The 22386-nt window shown below is 45.0% G+C and overlaps 1 long non-coding RNA gene across 1 annotated transcript; it reads right to left on the reverse strand.

Moving 5' to 3' along the window:
• Nucleotides 1-5938: 5938 nt before the first annotated feature.
• On the reverse strand, nt 5939-21832 carry LOC132826546 (uncharacterized). Its single transcript, XR_009645888.1, has 3 exons — nt 21441-21832; nt 15569-15693; nt 5939-6052 (listed from the first exon to the last, which is right to left on the reverse strand). It is a non-coding gene; the product is annotated as an uncharacterized LOC132826546 (long non-coding RNA).
• Between the last annotated feature and the right edge of the window lie 554 nt (nt 21833-22386).

A 22386-nucleotide genomic window follows, 5' to 3' on the forward strand; every position in this document is an offset into this window, starting at 1 on the left:
ATTTTCTTCAGTTATTTTGATCTTTTTCTGGAGGTTATTTATTCTGCATCTCCCTTGTAATTGTCTCATGGATCCACATGGAACTCAGATTGAGAATTCCTGCTCCGTTGTAAAGTTTGTTTTGCCTGTGATTGGGTAGGTTCATATAACACTTTTAACAAACTTACGAATGTTTGCCCAGCCAGAAACATTCTGAGACTCGGTCTCAGGCTGAAGATTTGGCGATAGCCCAGTGGGATGTTCTGGGGACATTGGGTTCAAGTCCCACCACAGCAGATGGTGAAGTTTGAGTTCAATAAAAATCAGGAATGAAGAGTGAACTGATGACCATAAATCCCATTGTCTGATTGTTGGAAAACCCAGCTGGTTCACTAATGTCCTTACCTGGTCTAGCCTACATGTGAGTGTAGAGCCTCTGAAATGTGCCTGGCCCTGAGCAATCCATTCAATTCCGTTAGGGATGTACAATAAACAGTAATACCTACATCCCATGAATGAATTAAAAAAACAGAAAGCAATAGTTTCTATATTTCCCTTGGTATTAAAATTATAATGATGGCAACCTTATTAAAATAACTAAAACTGTACTTATCACAGAAAACGAGCAGATGATGAAAAATCTGAAACAAACACAGAGAATATTGAAGAAACACAGCAGGTCAAGGAGCCCCATGAGAGAAAAACACAGTGAACATTTCAGGTTCAGTGATTCTTCTTCAGAACTCTTCATTGTTCAGCACTTTAGAGCACAGACCATAGACCATAGACCATAGAACATAGAACATAGACCATAGAACATAGACCATAGACCATAGATGATAGGCCATAGACCATAGACAATAGAACATAGAACGTAGACCATAGACCATAGACCATAGACTATAGACCATAGACCATAAACTATAAACCATAGACCATAGAACATAGACCATAGACCATAGATCATAGAACATTACAGTGCAGTTCAGGCCCTTCGGCCCTCGATGTTGTGCTGACTTGAGGAACCAGTTTGAAGCCCATTTAACCCACACTATTCCATTCTTGTCCACATCATTACCCATTGACTGTTTAAATGCCCTTAAAGTTGGCGAGTCTACTACTTTCTGTTTTATTCATGCATTTGTAATCAGATTGTCCATCCCTTCATTGGTGGGTGACTTTTATTTACTTCAAATGAGTTAGAGGAGATCCTGAATCATTTATTAACTTGATTTGCATAAAATGGTCAGTTTCTTTGTAAATGATGAATTTTTAAATGAGTAAATCCTTTTAAAACCTGCTCACTAATGTTTGCACACCCTGTGACAACAAGATCAATTTGTTGAGCCTCCTAAATGCCAGTAAAGCATGTGCATTTTGATTGGGAGTGTAGCCAGTTTTGTGTGTGGAATTATATCAAAGACAGTATAAAGAAGATAGCCACTCAATTTAGACTCGATATAATTGGTGTTTAAAATTCTGTGAGAGTTTGGCTTGTTTCCCCTGGATTGTGCTGGTCAATCTAACTGACTTGAGCAGAGCACAGTCCTCGAATGTTAGAAAGTGTGAGAGTGAGGCCAGTCCACACCCTCCCCCTGTAAGCACATTTCAATACTGCTGAGACCTGATGGCACCAATGGCTGAGTCAGTCTGAGTCAGAAAGCTGTGGGCTCAAGTCCCTCTCCAGAATCCTGAACAGAATTCTAACCAATGAGAACATCAATATTTGAATTAGATTAGATTACTTACAGTGTGGAAATAGGCTCTTCGGCCCAACAAGTCCACACCGACCCACCAAAGCACAACCCACCCAGACCAACTCCCTTATATTTACCCCTTCACCTAACACTACGGCCAATTTAGCGTGGCCAATTCACCTAACCTGCACATTGTTTGTGGATTGTAGGAGGAAACCGGAGCACCAGGAGGAAACCGGAGACACGGGGAGAATGTGCAAACTCCACACAGAGAATTGCCTGAGGTCGGAATTGAACCACAGCGCGGGTCTCTGACGCTGTGAGGCAGCAGTGCTAACCACTGTGCCACCGTGCCGCCCATAATTCCCTTCAGTTTGGAACCAGGCCCTTCGGCCCAACAAATCCACACTGACCCTCCGAAGAGGAAGCCACCTTGACCCATTTACCTCTGACTAATGCACTGAAAGCTATGGGCAATTTAACATGACCGATTCACCTGACCTGTACATCTTTGGACTGTTAGAGGAAACCGGAGCACCCAGAGGAAACCCATGCAGACACGGGGAGAATGTGCAAACTCCACACAGACAATCGCCCGAGGCTGGAATTGAACCTGGGTGCCTGGTGCTGTGAGGCAGCAGTGCTAACCCTTAAACTTGATTTGGATAAGCTGACCTGGATCTGGGATCGAAACAGCGCAAGTTCAGTGGTCCCATGGGGTCTCTGTTTCTCCCAGCTTGGCAGGTTTTTGAAGTTAGCTGAGTGGGTTGTTGTCTGGAAACAGTTTAAACTCTGCACTAATCAGAATGTCTTAGAATTCTCAGAAATAGCTCACTTCAAAGCTAGCAATTCAAATTTCATACTGCTGTAATTGTCCATGTCCCTTTCACTTACCTTGAGACTTTGCCTAATATAAGCAATAATCGCTCTTTATCTAGCCTTGAACCTGTTAACAGCCCTGTTCCTAGACTAAGGAATCTAGTATCTGTTTCTAGTATGATAGGGAGATGGAAATCTGGATAGCCAAAGACTAGCGATTAGACAAGCCTGTGCTTAAGGCGACAAAAGGACCCTTCACATGCTGGAGTGCAACTCCCTGTGATGATCCTTGAAGCGTCATGCTTTGTCCATCATTTCATAATCATTCCTTCAGCGTTCTCTGATTTCCTGAGCAAAATATGAAATGGGGCAGTCACCCATTCATAGTTTGCAAAAACCACCTGATTTTCTCCTGACTCTGACCTCCTCAGTAGCAAAGAGAGTGACAAAAGAGATCTCAATTATGATCTCATGTGTTTGGTGCCCTGTCAAATGATGAGAAACATTTGCAAGTTCAGATTTTCAGCAATCACGAGGCTGTTTCTCACTGGCTGGAAAATGCCATTTCAAATGATGCTGGCTTTGTTCTTTCTGCTGAACATCTTATTGAAACGCACCAACTCCAAACGTCCTTCCAGACCAGCATGGGCCTGGGTTGGACTGGAGGTCTTTCAGGATGATGTGGCTGAGAAAACCCTTCCTCCTGCTCGCCAGTGGTGCTCGCCTTATCCCCTCAGAACCAGGTGTTTCACAGTCATTGATTGGAGAAAAATACAAGACTTTCAGGGCACTGGGACTCGTATTAGATTAGATTACTTACAGTGTGGAAACAGGCCCTTCGGCCCAACAAGTCCACACTGACCCGCCGAAGCGCAACCCACCCATACTCCTACATTTACCCCTTACCTAACACTACAGGCAATTTAGCATGGCCAATTCACCTGACCCGCACATCTTTGGACTGTGGGAGGAAACCGGAGCACCCGGAGGAAACCCATGCAGACACGGGGAGAACGTGCAAACTCCACACAGTCAGTCGCCTGAGTCGGGAATTGAACCCGGGTCTCAGGCGCTGTGAGGCAGCAGTGCTGACTGCTGTGCCACCGTGCCGCCCACATTGTTGCTGCTGTGTTTGATGCTCCTCAAGAGAAGCTAGAGTTTCCATCAAAGGATGGTGAGTGAGTATCTCGTGACTAATCGTTGGTTGGGAACTGAGAGTTTAGAAATTTGTCCAGGCTGGTTTCAGCTGAGGTCAGTGTTATCTTCTTGTAACTATGTAAGCAACCGACAGAATGCTATAGGTAGCTGCTGGGGACCCTTGTAAACTGGGCCAAGTCAGTTTTGAGTGGGACATTTTCAGGGTTCATCAGAGAGCAAGATCTGGGTGCCTGATACTGGTCTCATGTTGCCCGTTGCATGTACCTGGAGTTCAACTTTTAATATTCCCATTTCACCGATTGTGTCACAGCAACTACAGTGATTGGTTATCTTTTACGTCGTCATCATCAGCCAGTCCTTTCCTGGATATTTTAATAGGTGCTGTGGGGGTAGGGGGGGAGCAGTTCAAATAGTAACAGCAGGTCACTGGATCATTTTCAATGATAAGTAAACGTCAATGGCTCATTCGTCGCACGGTGGAGGTCAATGCAGGCCCCAGTATAATACCACAGCTGAAAGAAAGTAAAGTCTTGTATTTATATGGCACCTTGGATGTCTTCAGAATTTCCAAAGCACTTTACTGATAAATGCTTTTTTCAGTTTACACGCTGTTGTAATGTTGATGCCGGAGCTAACCTGTATGTAAGCAGAATTCCACAAGCAAGAATTAGACCAATGACCAATGACCGGATGATCTATTTGATTTATAATGACGTTGGTTCAGGGAATATTGCTGCCTCAGCTCTATTCCATCAAAACAGTGCCTTTTACATCAGCATGTGAGACCTAAGGACCAGCATTTTGTCTGAGGGTGACATTTCAGAGCTTCTGAAGGAATGCATTGAAGTTTCGGTCTCAATGATGCACATAAGACCCCGGGGGTGGGGAATGAGTCCATAACCTTCTTACTCAGACGCAGGAGTCTTAGCGGTGAGTCATGGCTCCGAGTATGGAAGCTGTACAGGGCATGAGCAAACCTGATAACAAATCCCTTGATTAATACTCACTCAATTACAATGGAGTGGTGTGTGTGTGTGTGTGTGTGTGTCTGTCTCTGTATAAGTGTATATATGTGTGTGTGTTTGTGTCTGTGTGTGTGTCTGTCTCTGTATATATGCGTGTGTGTGAGTGTGCGTGTGTCGGTGTGTGTCTGTGTGTGTGTCTGTGTGTCTGTATATATGTATGTGTATGTGTGGTGTGTGTGTGTCTGTCTCTGTATGTTTGCGTGTGCGTGGGTGTGTGTATCTGTGTGTGTGTGTGTCTGTGTGTCTGTATATATGTGTGTGTGTGTATGTGTGCCTGTGTGTATGCCTGCGTGTGTGTCTGTCTGTGCGTGTGTGGGTATGTGTGTGTGTGTGTCTGTCTGTCTGTCTGTATGTCTGTGTGTGTATGTGTGTGTGTGTCTGTCTGTGTGTGTGTGTGTGTGTATGTGTGTCTGTCTGTCTGTATGTGTATGTGTGTGTGTCTGTCTGTCTCTGTGTGTGTGTGTATGTGTGTCTGTCTGTCTGTCTGTATGTCTGTGTGTGTATGTGTGTGTGTGTCTGTCTGTCTGTCTGTGTGTCTGTGTTTGTATGTGTGTGTCTGTCTGTCTGTCTCTGTGTGTGTGTGTGTGTGTCTGTCTGTCTGTCTGTATGTCTGTGTGTGTGTGTCTGTCTGTCTGTCTCTGTGTGTGTGTGTGTGTGTATGTGTGTCTGTCTGTCTGTCTGTCTGTGTATGTGTGTGTCTGTCTGTCTGTCTGTCTGTGTGTCCGTGTTTGTATGTCATGAGGGAAAGGCAAGAGCAAAATTGACCATGAAAATAAACTTTGATGATGAATGCAGGGGAGAAAATAAATAAAGAGGTAGTATCTATGACTGAGCATTTCATGGTCAGAAGTAATTAAAGTAAAGGCAGCTTCCAGTGACACCAGGTTCTGGCCAGGGCAGAGATTATTGGTTAATTGTCCCACTAAAAACAACTGGAAATGCATTCCTAGAAGTGATGAGGCTTGTTTTTATTCCCCAGTGATTATTCGCCTAATTGGTATCACATAACCAGCCACCTTGACTACATTATCCCAGAAAAGTAATCCTGCTTTTATCAGGAAACTGTCTGATTCGAATCTGTTTTCTCCAAGTCTGGTCCCTTGTTGGGGCCAATCTCCACGTCTCAGATCCAGTGTACTGTATTACGTGCATCTTCCAACAGGCAGCTTGAGCATTGATTGGTCAGATTCAGGCTCAGAGAACTTCATTTATCCTAACAGTTCAGAGAATGTCCACATAATTCTCTCCAGGATCGAAGCTCTCTCGGGAAAATGGACCAAATCAAGAAGTTTCTGACAATGCACAACATCAAAGTTCGCCGACTCTGACGGTCACCTTTCCTCCAGCAGTGGCTGCTTCTCTCTGAATATTTCCCTAAAATTATAAACATTTTATTAGCTAATGTGTTGCTTTCTGGGTATCCCCAATGTGCAAATCATCCCTTTGGTTTCTGCATGAAATAACCTGACTAAGCTGTGTAACTGCAGGTTGGAGAGGGTAGGGATGGTGGAAAGGGTCATCACGGTGGGACCAATTGGCCCAAGGCCAAGCCATTCTATTGCCAACTTTGTGTGAAGTTCTTTGCTCACCTCACACACGCTGGGCTCATGGACTCTTCCCAAGCTGGGCTGGCAGAATAGCCTCATCAGGCCAGGAGAAAGCAGCTAGAGCCGACCTTCTGCTCTTTGAGGTTTGTCTTTGTTTCCGTGAGAAAACTCTGATTTATGCACAACTTGATATTGTTTGGAAAAGCAGTCAAATGGCTCACTGGATGTAATGGAGTTCGGGTGAAGCAGAAACTAGAAGCAGGAGTAGGCCATTCGGCCCTTCCAGCCTTCAATACAGTCATGGCTGATCATACAACTCAGTTCCCTGTTCCCACTTTCCATATACTTTGATCCCTTTAGCCCCAAGAACTACATCTAACCTTCTTGAAAATATTCAATATTTTCCCCTCAACCACTTTCTATGGCAAAGAGTTCCCCAGGCTCCCCACTCTGTGGGTGAAGAATCTCTCCTTATCTCAGCCTTAAATGGCCTAACCCAAACCCTTAGATTATGACCCCTGCTCTTGTCGCCCTGGTCACTGTCCAGTCTATCCTGTCGAGTTTACCCTGTCCAGTTTACACTGTCTAATCCTGTTGGAATTTTATAGGTTTCTATGAGATGCCCCTCATTCTTCTAAACTCCAGTGAATATGATCCGAACCAATCCACAGTTTCTCTTCATGTGTCCTTTCATCGCAGGAATCAGTCTGGTAAGGCTCCGCTGTACTCCCACCACAGTATCCTTCCCGTGATAAAGAAACCAAAACTGCACACAATACTCCAGGGGCGTTCTCCTTAAGACCCTGTATAATTGCAGTAGGACATCCCTGTCCCTGTGCTCGAATCCTGAGTGTGAAGGCTAATATACCAGCTGCCTTCACTGCTTGCTGCACCTGATTGCTTATTTTCAATGAAAGATGCACAAGGACACCCAGGTCTCGATATACCTCCTCCTTTTCCTGTCTATTACCATTCACATAATCATCTGCCTTCCTGTTCTTGCTCCCAAAGTGGTTAACCTCCCATTTATCTGCATTTTACTCCATCTGCTATACATTTGCCCACTCACTCATCTTGTCCAAATTGCACTGAAGCATCTCTGCATCCCCTCAGTTCATCGTCTCACCTGGTTTTATCATCTGCAAACTTGAGGCTGTTGCATTTAGTTTCTTATTCAAATAATTAATAAATATCGAGACGAGCTGGGATGCTGTGGTTACCCCATTGGTCATTGGATGCTGCTGAGAAAATGGTCTGTTTACTCCTACTTTGTTTCCTGTTTGCCAGCTGGTTCTCAATCGATGTCATTACGTTACCCATAATCCCTTGTGCTTTAATTGTACATACTAATCTCTAATCTGGGACCTTAACAAACACCTGTGAGTCCAAGTAAACTATATCACTGGTTCCCCCGATGAACTCAACGAATTACGAACTTGAAAAATTCCAGTAGATTTGTCAGCATGGTTTGCCAGGGTCTATCCAATCATGTCACTGTTTTTCAGGGTGAAGTAAACTGTAGAGCTTGTAACACACTCCAAAGCAGAGTTCAAGGCTCTGGATAATGTTTCTAAAGAGACTGTGTGAATACAGTTAGAGGGGGACAAAGACGAAACAATGGGGTATTCCCTTTGTGACCATCTGGACGAGACAGGGGAAGCCGGTGTGGGAACTCTACTGACTACAGAAGGAAAGATTGGCCTGAAATCAAATGTGGTTTGACATTACGTTCAGTACAGCTTTCAGTTTCAGAATGCTTTTGTTCAATAAGGAAGGAAGTGGTGCTGGATCTAATTCTGAATATCAAAATAGGGGAAGTAAGTAAAATATGTGTAGGAGGACAATCTAGGAAACAGAAAATATATCACTATTAGTTTCAACATTGAATTTAAAAAGGAGAAGAAATAGCCTCAGATGAAGTTACATGTTTGGGAAAGGTAGATTTCAATGAGATAAAAGGGGAACAAGTCCTGTCAAATAGGGAAGAGGAACTGTCAGAACAATGGGCAGAAATGAGAAATGTGTCAGAAGAAAATTCGAATACAATTAGACATATTTCCAGAAGATGTGAAGATGATGCTTGAAGACTTGAACACTCCCAGTGAATTGGGAAACTAAACTCAAAATGAGACTTAGCAGCAAGATTATGACAATATAGTCATACAAAAATATTAATTGGAGTTTAGAACATTCTGAGAGGATGTAAAAACACTTACAAAACACAAGATGGAAAAAAAATTTGTCTCTCCACACTCCACCATACTCATGTCCAATTATTGTGAGAAGGTTATAGATCCTGTTGTCATGAAAATTATTTTTCCCTTCCCCTCACTAGTGCCCATATTCTAATCTCCAATTCCTCTCCAAAGCTCTTGATGGTCTAGTCAGCTTTCTTCCCATAATTCCATATTTACACTTGTACAGTCCAGTTCTGCACTTCTGTCACAAGCAGAAATGAATATAATTAAAGGCATTCTATACAATTATTATTGTGAAGCACAATCCTTCTTCATTCTTCACGGTATGTCTGCAGATGTAGGTACTGTTAACTATACCATTCTCCTTCAGCATCTCCCTTCAATTGTATAACAACACTGGGGCTGCTTTACCGTGAATGATTCCTATTTGTCCAGACATTAGTGAGCAATACCTTCTCCTCTTGCTCTTGCACCATTACATCTGGAGTACTCCAGTCTCTATGTTACACTGCATTGGCATCAGGTCAGGTTCCACATGTACATTGATAGCACACTGCACTACCCCCCCACCCCCCCACCACCACCAAATCCATCAGGACTTTCATTGATACCGTGTTCTCAGGTTGACTGTCTGACATCCAGTACTAGAGCAGCGGATCCTTCAAACAATTCTATGAGGAGGACCAAAGCCACGCTATCCTTGATCCCCATGATCATCTCTATTCATCAGCCATTAATTATAACCCCATCCCTGGTCACTATCTCAGGCTACACCAGGTGCTTGAGAACTTATTTCAGTCTAAGCTGATCTTTTGGCCTAATTTTCTCCAAATTGTGATACCACGCCATACCACCTACTTTCACATCCATATTCAAAAATAAGTAACTAACCTCTTGTCTGTCCACCACCTTCAAGGCCCAGGTTAGAAGTCTGATGGAATACCTCTCAAATACCAGAGTGGATGCAGCTTCAAGAACACTCCAGTAGTTTGATAATATCCAGGAGAGGGTTGTGCAAATGGTTCATACCTTCCAGGTTAATGTACACATCCGCCTACAGTGCACTATGGCCACTGTGTATATTATGCCCCACAGATGAACTGCAGCATGGTACTCAGCTTTCTTAGGTTTTGAGAAAATTCACCAAGCTGCAAACTCCAGTGACGGGGAAGGGGGTACAAGAGCATCCCATCCTCTCCAGCATCCCTTCCCAGGTCACACTCACTATCCTGACACCTTGCTGCAGAGGGAGAAGATGGAGTGTCCTGTTGAACCAGAGGGTGATGTCATCAGGAATTCTTGCCTGCTTTCAGGGTCACCATGACGTAAGGAGAGGAGGAACCGGACAAAATCTGAAACAAGTCCTCGATGGTGATGCAGGTGGAAGAGACTCATGTGGTACCCACGGCTGTGAGGGTGGATGGGGACTGCAGCAGATGGCAGGTCCCCAGTTACTGAGGTTCCCCCACCCCAGGCACAGGAAACTGGGTTCCCTCTCAAGGACCATGTGCTGCAGCCATTCCCAAGACCAAGCCTTTCAAGGAACTGTAAATGCCCAGCTTGTGTTTAATTGTTGATGAAAAAGGAAAAACATCAGTTTGCACAATGTTTAAGGGGTTGCGTTTCCTGTAGTTCTCAGGGGGTAATGTTAATCGGCCATGATCATATTAAATGGCAGAATAATCTCCAGGAGTTGAATTGCCTGTAGCTGCTCCTGCCTCTTATATTAATCTGTTCAACAGCTGGTCACCCTGGTTCTCACCTGCTTAATCTACACAAACTGTAGACTTGGCTTCGTTCCCCCCGCTTCCTGCTCCATATCTCAGACAATAAAACAACGGAGCAGATGGAGGACATTCAGCCCATCAAGTCTGTGCAGTCATTCTGGATGATCTGATGATCCTTAACTCCACATTCCTGCCTTTTCCTCATAACCCCTCCATTTTGTTACTGATTAAAACTCTGTCCATCGGAGCCTTCAACAAACTCCATGACCCATCCAATACAGCCCTCTGCAATAAAGAATTCCACAGGTTCACTCTCCTGGGAGAGACAAAACTCCTCCCTGTCTCTGTCTTAAATGTGCAGCCCTTACCCTGAGATTATATTCTCTGGAACTAGACTCTCCCTCAAGATGGAGCAGCATCTCCACATCTATTCTGTTTGGAAATGTTTAAAGTGGGGCTAGTCCACTAAGAATTTAAATATGTTTCAATAAGCACTTCTCATTCTTTTATATTCAGGGAAGTGTAAATCCCCAGCTTGTGACTAATTGTCAATTAAAATGAATGGATGGAAACCACCAGCTTGCACAATGTTTAAGGGGCTGTGTCTCCCTGTAGTTCCCAGGGGGTAATGTCAAACGGACAGCATTTCCCTGTATTCCTCAATGAGTACAGGCTGAGTCTACTCCGCCTCTCCAGCGTAAACCACCAGATCCCATTCCAAAAGGGGAAAGACTTAATCTAAATTTGTTTAAGAACTATAACCTGGTGTTGTGTGATTTTTAACTAAAATTGTTTAATATATCATTACAACTCCATGACACTGCAACCCTTTTCCTATAAATTCTGTGTCGTATGGTCATGGTCCACTATCACCTGGTGAAGGAGCAGTGCTCTGAAAGCTAGTGCTTCCAAATAAACCTGTTGGACTATAACCTGGGGGTGTGTGATTTTTAACTTCTTTCTCTCTTCATAAGACAGTCCCTCCAATCCTGGGCTCAGTGTAGTGAACATTCACTGGACTATCTCCAATGCCAGTTCCTTAGATAAAGGGCCTCAAACCCTTGGCAGTATCCCAGCTGTGGTCTGACTGGTGCCATGTACAGCTTTAGTAAAACCTCCCTGCTTTTACACTCCATTCCCTTTGAAAAAACAACCAACATTCCATCGGCCTTCCCTCTTACCAACTCAACTGGAATGTTCACTTTTTGTGAGTCATGGATAAGAACTCCCAAATCACTCTCCTGTAGCCTCATCCAGTCTTTCTCTTTTTAAGTAATATTCAGCTCCTCTACTCTTCCTGCTACATAGGAAAGGGCAGATACACTGAGATCCACAGGAGCCCTTACAGATATATACACCCCTTCACACTGTGACAATCCACAGAAAGTCTAACCAGTGACATCTCCTGCCCCCAACACAGCCTGATATACACTTAATGGTAAGGTCCTAGGGAGTGTTGTTGAACAAAGAGACCTCGGAGTGCAGGTTCATAGCTCCTTGAAAGTGGAGTCGCAGGTAGATAGGATAGTGAAGGTGGCGTTTGGTATACTTTCCTTTATTGGTCAGAGTATTGAACACAGGAGTTGGGAGGTCATGTTGCGGTTGTACAGGACATTGGTTAGACCACTTTTGGAATATTGCGTACAATTCTGGTCTCCCTGCTAGAGGAAGGATATTGAAAGGGTTCCAAAAATATTTACAAGGATGTTGCCAGGGTTGGAGGATTTGAGCTGAATAGACTGGGGCTATTTTCCCTGGAGCATCGGACGCTGAGGGGTGAGAGGTTTATAGAATGATGAAGGGCGTGGATAGCATAAGTAGGCAAAGTCTTTTCCCTGAGGTGAGGGAATCCAGAACTAGAGGGCATAGGTTTATGGTGAGAGGGGAAAGATATAAAAGGGACCTAAGGGGCAACATTTTCACACAGAGCGTTGTATTTGGATAGAATGAGCTGCCAGAGGAAGTGGTGGAGGCTGGTACAATTACAGCATTTAAAAAGCATCTGGATGGGTATATGAATAGGAAGGTTCAGAGTAGTTTGGCGCACCGACCTTTACACTGCTGAGGCTAAACGCCAGCTCACGGACACCTCCTCCTACTGCCTCCTTGACCATGACCCCACCTCCCACCACCAAACCATCATTTCCCAGAGCATCCATAAACTCATCACCTCAGAGGATCTCCCATCCACCGCCTCCAACCTCATAGTCCCACAACCCTGCACCGCCCGTTTCTACCTCCTGTCCAAAATCCACAAACCTGACTGCCCCGGCCGACCCATTGTCTCAGCCTGCTCCTGCCCCACAGAACTCATCCCTGCATACCTTGACACGGTCCTAACCCCTTAGTCCAAGAACTCCTACCCACGTTCAGGACACCACCCACGCCCTCCACCTCCTCCATGGTTTTCGCTTCCCCGGTCCCCAACGCCTTATCTTCACTATGGACATCCAGTCCCTGTACATCTCCATCCCCCATCACGAAGGACTCAAAGCCCTCCGCTTCTTCCTTTCCCGCGGTACCAACCAGTACCCTTCCACTGACACCCTCCTTCGACTGACTGAACTGGTCCTCACCCTGAACGACTTCTCTTTCCAATCCTCCCACTTCCTCCAAACTAAAGGAGTAGCCATGGGCACCCGCATGGGCCCCAGCTATGCCTGCCTCTTCGTAGGATATGTGGAACAGTCCACCTTCCGCAGCTACACTGGCACCACCCCCCACCTTTTCCTTCGCTACATCGATGACTGTATCGACGCTGCCTTGTACTCCCACGAGGAGGTTGAACAGTTCATCCACTTTACCAACACCTTCCACCCCGACCTCAAATTCACCTGGACTGTCTCAGACTCCTCCCTCCCCTTCCTAGACCTTTCCATTTCTATCTTGGGCGACCGAATCAACATGGACATTTACTATAAACCAACCGACTCCCACAGCTACCTAGACTACACCTCCTCCCACCCTGCCCCCTGTATAAATGCCATCCCATATTCCCAATTCCTTCGTCTCCGCCGCATCTGCTCCCAGGAGGACCAGTTCCAATACCGTACAACCCAGATGGCCTCCTTCTTCAAAGACCGCAATTTCCCCCCAGACGTGGTCGACGATGCTCTCCACCGCATCTCCTCCACTTCCCGCTCCTCCGCCCTTGAGCCCCGCCCCTCCAATCGCCACCAGGACAGAACCCCACTGGCCCTCACCTACCACCCCACCAACCTCCGTATACATTGCATCATCCGTCGTCATTTCCGCCACCTCCAAACAGACCCTACCACCAGGGATATATTTCCCTCCCCTCTCCTATCAACGTTCCGAAAAGACCACTCCCTCCGTGACTCCCTCGTCAGGTCCACACCACCCACCAACCCAACCTCCACTCCCGGCACCTTCCCCTGCAACCGCAAGAAATGCAAAACTGTACCCACACCTCCCCCCTTACTTCTCTCCAAGGCCCCAAGGGATCCTTCCATATCCGCCACAAATTCATCTGCACCTCCACACACATCATTTACTGCATCCGCTGCACCCGATGTGGCCTCCTCTATATTGGGGAGACAGGCCGCTTACTTGTGGAACGCTTCAGAGAACACCTCTGGGGCACCCGGACCAACCAACCCAACCACCCCGTGGCTCAACACTTCAACTCACCCTCCCACTCCACCAAGGACATGCAGGTCCTTGGACTCTTCCATCGCCAGACCATAACAACACGACGGCTGGAGGAAGAGCACCTCATCTTCCGCCTGGGAATCCTCTAACCACAAGGGATGAACTCAGATTTCTCCAGTTTCCTCATTTCCCCTCCCCTCACCTTGTCTCAGTCCCAACCCTCGAACTCAGCACCGCCTTCCTAACCTGCAATCTTCTTCCTGACCTCCGCCCCCACCCCACTCCGGCCTATCACCCTCATCTTAATGTCCTTCCACCTAACACATTTCCAACGCCCCTCCCCCAAGTCCCTCTTCCCTGCCTTTTATCTTAGCCTGCTGGGCACACTTTCCTCATTCCTGAAGACGGACTCATGCCCGAAACGTCGATTCTCCTGCTCCTTGGATGCTGCCTGACTTCTTGCACTTTTCCAGCAACACATTTCCAGCTCTGATCTCCAGCATCTGCAGTCCTCACTTTCTCCTTAGAGGGATGTGGGTCAATTGTTGGCAAATGGGACTAGATTAGATTAGGATACCTGGTCAGCATGGACATGTTGGACCGAAGGTCCTGTTTCCGTGCTGTACAGCTCTGTGACTCTATGACTCTATATATATGGATCCACAGGACTCCTTACAGATATATACACCCCTTCACACTGTGGTAATCCACAGAAAGTCTGACCAGTGACATAGAATTTTCCAGGATGCCAATTAGACTTGTTAGTGAGTGATTGCTGACAATAATGATCCGTTGGTACACTGAAGTTGAAAGTTCCTTTGCATACCGCACTACCTTGTCGAGAATGGAGGAGGGTGGGTGACAACGGCTGAATGGTACCAGACATCTACACCCTCAAGCCAGGGTGACTCAACACTGACATTACACGCCCACAAAGAACAGAGCTCCAGTGACATCCTAAGTGGTGGTAACATGTTTGAAGGTCTTTAAAAATGCCAGTTCCTCTTTCTGGTACTTGACGGGTACTCTCCGAGTCTCTCTCACTCTCTCGGTTTCCAATTCCGTTTTTTGGTCTCCCATGAGTGAAAAGAGCAGTATTCGAGGGCAGGGTTAGTGCAGAGCTCCATTAACTCACAGCAACCTTTAGTCTGGTAGGATACAGAATTTTCTTCCAGTCCCCAGAGAAACGTCATTTGCGGTGAAGCATTCGAGCATTGCCTACCTCTCCCTCACTTTCTCTCTTCCTTCTTCCCTCCCCTTCCCTTCCTTCCTCTCTCTCTTCCTCCCTCTCCCTCCCTCCCTCCTGATGAGGTAAGGTCAAAGCAGGAAGCTCTGTTTTCTACACTGTGAACGTAGGCAAAGTGGAGAGCATTGGTCAGTGTGTCCAAAATCATGTTTTACCTTCACTGGAATCTTCCGGAATCTCTTAGAAACTACTGTGTGCAACACTCATCGCGCCCCCACACCCCCCCTCAAAATCACAGTGATGTTAGAAGACATGTTCTTTAAATCAAAAACTGAACGTTGTGTTTTATGGGTTATAAGAGTGATGTGATGACAATGAATTAGCAAACTGCATAATGAGCAGTTTATTCAGTTTCCAGTCAGCTCAGATCGCAGGGCTGGATGTGTTAGCTCTTCAATAAATCAAGTTTGGGGGCAGAGTGGCTGACAGCAGAAAGCCATGTTCTAACACCACCAGGAATATATCCACCCAGGACTAAAGAGCATCATGCAATCAGAAATTTCCATTCAGTGGAGCAACTCACAAATGTCCTTTAGGCAAAGTAATCTGCTCGTCCTTACCTGCTCTGGTCTCCAAGTGACTCCTGACCCACAGGCAATGAAGTCAAAAGTGGTCCAGAAAAGCACTCAACTCAAGGACAGTCAGGGATGGCAACAAATGTTGGTCTTGCCAGAATACCTAAATTCTGCAAAAAAATTCCAGTTCCAGTAAGTAGAAAGTCAATATCCAGGGTGGGGAGGGGGTTGGAACAGAATGTGAAAGAGAGAGGCTGGAAGCTAGAAATGAGAGAAAGGTTGTTTATTAGCTGACATGATAGAAATTAATTTTACAACGAAAGCATTGTGGCTATGACAGGGTAAGTCAGAAAATACAGTTGCGAATCAACAGGAATACTGAATGTTTTAGAGGAAGGTGAGGAAGCAAAGTGGAACTATGAAAAAAAACACTTAAAGGGAAATCCCAAAGATTTTACAGACAGACAAAGCAGCTTGAGAGTGGGTAAGGGGGACGTGTGGCAAATCAGGGCCTAAAGGGGGGTTTACACACAGAGGCATGTGGGGACAGGCCTGAGATATTAAAGGAATATTTTGCATCTGTCTTTACTCAGGGCATGGTGACAGAAGGGAAAACTCTGTTATTAAAGAGGCTCAAGATGAATGAGGAAGAAGTCTTAAATGGACTGCTAGCCCTTAATATTAACAAGGCACTGGGACTGGGTGAGATGCATTGAAGGATTTTGAAGTTACAAATCACACAACACCAGGTTATAGTCCAACAGGTTTATTTGGAAGCACTAGCTTTCGGAGCGCTGCTCCTTCATCAGGAGGTTGTGAAGGAGCGACGCTTTGAAAGCTAATGCTTCCAAATAAACCTGTTGGACTATAACCTGGTGTTGTGTGATTTGTAATTTTGTACACCCCAGTCCAACACCAGCATCTCCAAATCAAGGACTTCGAAGGGAGTGAGGGTCGAATTACAGAGACACTGACCACAATCAGTCAGTGTTCCCTGGACTGAGGGGAAGTGGCAGTGGACTGGAGAATTACAAACATTACATTAAAGAGGCAACAGAAAGGCATGCTGAGAGTGATGATGTTGATTTGATATACATGGATTTTCAGAAGTTGTGGTGCCTAGCAACAGACTTGCGAGGAAAGTTATAGATTGTGTTATAAAAGGGATAGCAGCACCATTACAAAATTGACTGATTGATTGGAAACAGATCAATGGGTATTGTTCAGGCTGGGGGAAGGTTTGTAGTATCAGGGATGCTTGCTTTATATAACATTAATGATGTGGATCATAATGTACAAGGGACAGTTTCAGAGCTTGCAAACACAAAACTTGGAAGAACTGTGAGAAAGATAAGTGATATCCAGTTTGGGTTCTGCCGGGGTCACTCAGCTCCTGACCTCATTACAGCCTTGGTTCAAAAATGGACAAAAGAGCTGAATTCCAGAGGGGAGGGGAGGGGGACAGCCCTTGACATCAAGGCTGCATTTGACCGAGTGTGGCACCAAGGAGCCCTGACAACACTGGAATCAACGGGTATCAGGGGGCAAACACTCCGCTGGTTGGAGTCGTACCTGTCATTTGGGGAGATGGTTGTGGTTGTTGGAGGTCAGTCATCTCAGCTCCAGGACATCTCTGCAGGAGTTCCTCAGGGTAGTGTCCTCGGCCCAACCATCTTCAGCTGCTTCATCGATGACCTTCCCTCCATCATAAGGTCAGAGGTGGGAATGTTCACCAATGATTGCACAATATTCAGCACCATTCACGACTCCTCAGGTACTGAAACAGTTCATGTTCAAATGCAACAAGATCTGGATAATATCAGGCCACGGCTGACATATTGTTTGTACTATTGGCGCCATACAAATGCCAGTCTATGACCATCACTAACAAGAGACAATATAATAACCACCCCTTGACATTCACTAGTGTTGCCATCACTGAATCCCCCACTATCAGCATCCTGGGGTTATAATTGACCAAACACTCAACTGGATTTACCACACAAACACAGTGGCTACAAGAGCAGGCCACAGGCTCGGAATACTGTGGCAAGTAACTCACCTCCTGACTTCCCAAAGCCTGTCCACCATCTACAAGGCACAAGTCAGGAGTGTGATGGAATACTCCCCATTTGCCCTGGATGGGTACAGTCCCAGTAACACTCAAGAAGTTTGACACCATCCAGAACAAAGTAGCCGCTTGATTGGCATCACATCCACAAACAGCCACTCCCCCCACCACCAATGTTCAGTAGCAGCAGTGTGTACTATCTATGAGATCCACTACAGAAATTCACAAAGATCCTCTGACAGTACCTTCCAAACTCACAACCACTTCCATCTAGAAGGGCAAAGGTAACAGATACTTGGGAACACCACCTCCTTCAAGATCCCTGTCAAACCACTCACCATTCTAACTTGGGAATGTATTTTGCACTGTCACTGGGTCAGAATCCTGGAAATCCCTCCCTAATGGGATTGTGGGTCTACCTTCATCATGTGGACTGCAGCTGATCAAGAAGGCAGCTCCTCCCTCACTTTCTCAAGGGGCAACTAGGGACGTAGCAATAAATGCTGGGCCCAGCCAGCAATGCCCACATCCCACAAATAAATAATAAAAAGAGCAGAGAATTGTTGGTGGTGTGATTGGGTAGCTGACAGAAGACGGTCCATGTAGAGAAGTGTGAGGTGATGCTGTTTAGTTGGAAGAGCACTGAAAGCCAATATAAAATTGAGGGTACAACTGAAAGGGGTTGCAGGAGTAGAAGGACCTGGGTGTATATGTGCACAGATCATTGAAGGTGGCAGGACAAGTAGAGACAGCAGTTAATAAAGCACACAGTGTCCTTGGCTTTATTAATAGGGGCATAGAGTACAAGGTGAGGAGGTTGTACAATACCGGTGTTAGGCCTCAGCTGGAGTAATGCATACAGCCACATTATAGGGGAGATGTGAATGCATTGGAGAAAAGACAGAAATGAATTACACAAATGCTTCAGGAATGAGAAACCTCTGTCAGGACAATAGATTGAAGAAGCTGGGCCAGAGGAAAGCTGAGAGGATATCTGAAAGAAGTTTTTAAATTCATGATCAGCCTGGATAAAGTAGCTGGGAGAAACTGTTTCCAGTTGTAAAAGGAATAGGAATAAGAGGGGCATAGATTGAAAGTGATGTGCGAGAAAGCAGTAGGTTAGCACAAAGTAACAGAATCAGTGCAGACACTGTGGGCTGAATAGCCAGTTTATAGTGGGGGACTTTAACTAATATTCGACCACCAAATGGCAAGATAACTTCTCTGGCCTTTCACCTGTGGAGTAACTTGTTAAAGATGTAGGCTGATTGAATATCCAACCATTCCCAGCACAAGAAACCCATTTTGAAAGTGTATGAAAATAATGTAAGTTATTCCCTCCTGTGAAAATGCAGTTGGAGTATGTTTGGAAATACCCCAGTTTTCCTCATGCTGCAATAGCTATGGTGACGCTGACACCAGGACCATTGATAGTTGCAAATCTTTTCAAAAAGGATTAATCTTCATTTAAGACAAGGGCTTTCGAAAGGTTAAACAGTGGGGTCACCAGCTTGTAGTAGCTTTAGTTCCACATGAATGGATCTGGCTCTTAACCACCCACACAGCTGTGTGTATACACGCAGTGTGAGTGTATAAAGCTGACAAGTCCCAGTGTGGAAAAACAGACTCACATTAATGTCTCTTATGTACAAACGACTTTTTCTGACCCCACACTATCTTGGTCTATCTTGTCCCCTTAGAATCAGTTTAAACGTTCCTGTTTTAGAACAAAGTTAAAATAAGAACACGGGTGGTAAACTACTCCCATGACACCCTGTCTCAGTGTCACTGACTCCTTCAGGCTACAGCCCACGTGTTTACTGGGTGGGATGTTTGATGGTGTTAGTAGCTGGAAACATTTCAGCTGCTGCGGGTTTGTTTAGGTGTCAGCGTACACCGTCGCACCCACAGATACCAGCTACTGACGTAGTCCTCACACATCAAAATACTATATCAGAGAGCAAGCTTATTTGTTATTTTCTCAACTAACTAGTGAGTCTCACATCCAAGAATTGGAAAAGAAAGGATTAGAAATTGTATTTTTATATTCTTCACTTTATCCCAATGTACTGCTGAACTAACTGCAACTGAAATTCACTCTGACGTCACAATGTTCTGAATCATGGATTACAGTGTAGAAGGAGGCCATTTGGCCCATCATTCCTGCCCCAGGTCTATTATCCAGTCCCAATCTCCTGCTTTCCCCCTGTATGCCTGCTAACTATTTTCATCCAATAAAACCATCCATTGCCCTCTTCAACGTCTCAATTGAACCTGCCTCCTCCACATTCCCAGGCAGTGCATTCTAGGCCTTAACCACTCACTGAATGGAAATGGTTTCTCACATCATCCTTGCGTCTGTGCACATTACTTGACAGAAAAGTCTCATGGTCTACCACCTGAGCATGGGACGTGTGAGAAATTAAGAACAAAAACTCAATAATCACTTGACCAACCAGGGTTTCAGGAACATGTCATATTGTGGGAAATCTTGGAAAACAGACAGGCGTTCCTAGTGCGATATGTACCACTGATATCGTGACTGTTATTTTTAGTGGAACCAGGATGATCCCAGGTTTCATTTTCAGGTCCATAAAGAGTTCACTGATTTTGGCAAAATTGCTACAAAGTGGTCAATGTTTTTGGCTTTAGGACTGAGAAATCAGCCACAATATTGCTCTTCATTGTTAACTAATAACTCAGCTCAATGTATATATGTGTATCTGTGAGTGAGTGTGTGTGTGTGAGTGTGTGCATGCGAGTGAGTGTTTGTGTCGGTATGTGTGTGTCTAGGTCTATGTGTGTCTGTGTCTGTGTGTGTGCATGTTGTGTGAGTGACTGTGTTGGGTGTGTGAGTGTATTTGTGTCTGTATGTGTGTCTGTGTGTGTGTGAGTGTATGTATATGCTTGTGTGAGTGTATTTGTGTCTGTGTGTGTATGTCTGTGTGAGTGTCTGTGTGCTTGTGTCTGTGTGTGTCTCTGTGTCTGTGTGTTTGTCTGTGTGTGTTTGTCTGTGTGTGTGTTTGTCTGTGTGTGTCTGTGTGTGTGTGTCTGTGTCTATGTCTCTGTATGTGTTTGTCTGTCAGTGTGAGTCTGTCTGTGTCTGTGTCTATGTCTGCCTGTGTGTGCGTATCTGTGTCTATGTCTGTATGTGTCTATTTTTCTGTCTGTGTGTGTGTCTGTGTCGATGTCTGTCTGTGTGTGTCTGTGTGTGTGTGTGTGTGTGTCTATGTGTGTGTGTGTGTGTGTGTGTCTGTGTGTGTGTGTGTCTGTGTGTGTGTGTCTGTGTGTGTGTCTGTGTGTGTGTGTCTGTGTGTGTGTCTGTGTGTGTGTGTCTGTGTGTGTGTGTGTCTGTGGGAGAGAAAGAGCAGACTGAGAAAAGTTTCCAGTATCCGTGCTGTCATCAGTCCATGTCATTCTATCCCTCCCCGTTGTCGCTGGGGTCTGGTTTCTTCGTACAGAGGAACCTCAATTATCTGAACGAGGGTGCATTTTGTTTGGATAATTGATTATTCAGATTATCAATTTTACCTGAAACAAGGGAAGCCATGAAAACAAGGTCCCGAACAGCTTCTACAATCGCAAGAGCATTTGTCAGTTTCCGTGAACTCAGTGTCTCAATAGCGCCACCTCGCACATGCGTTTACGTTCTCGGACATGTTTTCATGAACGGCTCAATAAAGTGACAGGAATACCCTGTATTGTAAAACACTTAATTTTGCAATGGGCTGTGTCACTAATCCTGATCTAAAAAATATCCAGTCGGTGACGCTTGAGGCATTTATATTACTTTGTTTTTGCAGCGTTTCACATGTTCTTCAGTGCAGGTAATCTGAAAACACTTACCTCTTTGATGTAAAGTTTTTGTGGGACCTTGAGATCTCCTCTGACTCATCCGAAATGTGCATTATTGATGTTCGGATAATTGAGGTTCCTCTGTATATTGCTAGCAGCTGTACTGTCATGTTCAAACTGAAGATTCTGCAGGTGACCCTCCATCTCCAGGGTGTAAAGTTAGGACGTAAGTGTGAGTGAACCGAGAGATGCCCCTTTCGTGATGGTCTCACTGAGTTTCAGCGTCTCTTGATGAAAATAGTAATTCTGAGTCAGCAGGTTTAGCTATCCCGTGTGGGTTTCCTGAGCTTGGCAGCTGTTTTAGGTCAACAGCCTCTGTTATTAAACCATTTTCAGACCACGAAAGTCTCAGGTAAAGTCAAATGATGAAGCTTAAATATTGCTAGTTGATTTTCAGTGTAGATTGTAACAATATGTGTAATGAACAGAGCTGCAATATTCCCTGAAATGTGATGCAGTCAGAGATCTACTGTGGCTGATGACTCAGTTCATCACAGGCTGTATACTTCTGTGACGTGACAATGATGGAAAACACAAACTGTTTACTTTGGAAAAATCATGTCTCTGACAGAGAGTATTTGGTCACCAACAAATTTTAAACACTTTGTGATCTGTGTGTTTCACACAATAATGAAAACATAAGCTTAAATGGCAGCTAAGAAATACTAATCTCATATTAAACAAAGTGTGCAATATTGAAAGCAACTTGGTGTTAAACAGAACATCTGATCAACAATAAAACTGCATCAATTGCCTGAATTTTTGTCTTTTTTTTTCCCACTTGCATACTTCAATTTTTTTTGTTTATATTTGAGTGCTGTTGGCAGGACAAGCTTTTCTTGTTCAGAAACTGAAGCAGACAGCAGGTCTGGCAGCAACTATGGAGAGAAATCAGAGTTAATGTTTTGCATCCGGTGACCCTTCCTCAGAACTGTTC

This window comes from Hemiscyllium ocellatum, chromosome 22 (assembly GCF_020745735.1).
Source record: "Hemiscyllium ocellatum isolate sHemOce1 chromosome 22, sHemOce1.pat.X.cur, whole genome shotgun sequence".
Classification (NCBI taxonomy): domain Eukaryota; kingdom Metazoa; phylum Chordata; class Chondrichthyes; order Orectolobiformes; family Hemiscylliidae; genus Hemiscyllium; species Hemiscyllium ocellatum.